The sequence below is a fragment of the Orycteropus afer genome, unplaced genomic scaffold (genome assembly GCF_000298275.1).
Source record: "Orycteropus afer afer isolate SDZICR_OR568_19922 unplaced genomic scaffold, OryAfe1.0 scaffold00742, whole genome shotgun sequence".
NCBI classification, from domain to species: domain Eukaryota; kingdom Metazoa; phylum Chordata; class Mammalia; order Tubulidentata; family Orycteropodidae; genus Orycteropus; species Orycteropus afer.
In genome coordinates this window covers 445,342-446,450 of record NW_006922329.1, presented here as the reverse complement: position 1 = coordinate 446,450, position 1,109 = coordinate 445,342, and positions in this window count along the sequence as shown.

Below are 1,109 nucleotides of genomic sequence, written 5' to 3'. Positions count from 1 at the left end.
ACTGAGGTAGAAAATTTGAACAGACCCATAACAAAAGAAGAAGTTGAACAGCTTATAAAAAAAATTACCAACAAAAGAAAGCCCTGGCCCAGACATTTTACTAGAAAATTCTACCAAAGGTTCAGAGAAGAATTGACACCAATCCTACTCAAGCTGTTCCAGAACATAGAAAAGGGTGGAATCCTCACAAATTCACTTTAAGAAGCAAGCATAATCTTGATACCAAAACCAGGCAAAGACATCACTAAAAAGGAAAACGGCATACCAATATTCCTTGTAAGTATAGATTCAAAAATCTTCAACAAAATCCTAACCAATAGACTACAGCAACATATCAAAAAATAATGCACCGTGACAAGTGAGGTTCATACCAGGTATGCAAGGATGGTTCAACATTAGAAAAATGATCAACATAATCCATCACATAAGTAAAATAAAAGAAAAGAACCACATGATCATAGCAATTAATGCTGAAAAGCCATTCAATAAAATTCAACACCCATTCCTGACAAAAACTCTCAGAAAAAACAGGAATAGGAGGAAAATTCTTCAATATAATAAAGGGCATATGTACAAAACCAACAGCTAACATAATTCTCAATGGAGAGAGACGGTAACCATTCCCCTTGTGAACGGGAACCAGACAAGGATGCCCTCTATCACCACTTCAGTTTAACGTTGTATTGGAAATCTTAGCCAGGACAATAAGGCAAGAAAGGGAAATCAAAGGCATCCAAATTGGTAAGGAAGAAGTAAAACTATCCCTATGTGCAGATGATATGATACTGTACATAGAAAACCCAAGAGACTCAGCAATAAAACTACTGAAACTAATTGAGATATTTAGCATATTGGCAGGATACAAGATCAACATCCAAAAATCAGTTGGATTTCTCTACACTAGCAAAGAGATTGTTGAAAAGGAAATCAATGCTATTTGAAATAGCTGTCAAAAAATAAAATACCTGAGAATAAATCTTAGCAGGGACACAAAAGACCTGTACGAAGAAAACTACAAAACATTACTTCAAGAAACTATAAGAGATCTACATAAATGGAAGAACATACTGTGCTTGTGGATAGGAAGATTGATCATTGTGAAAATATCA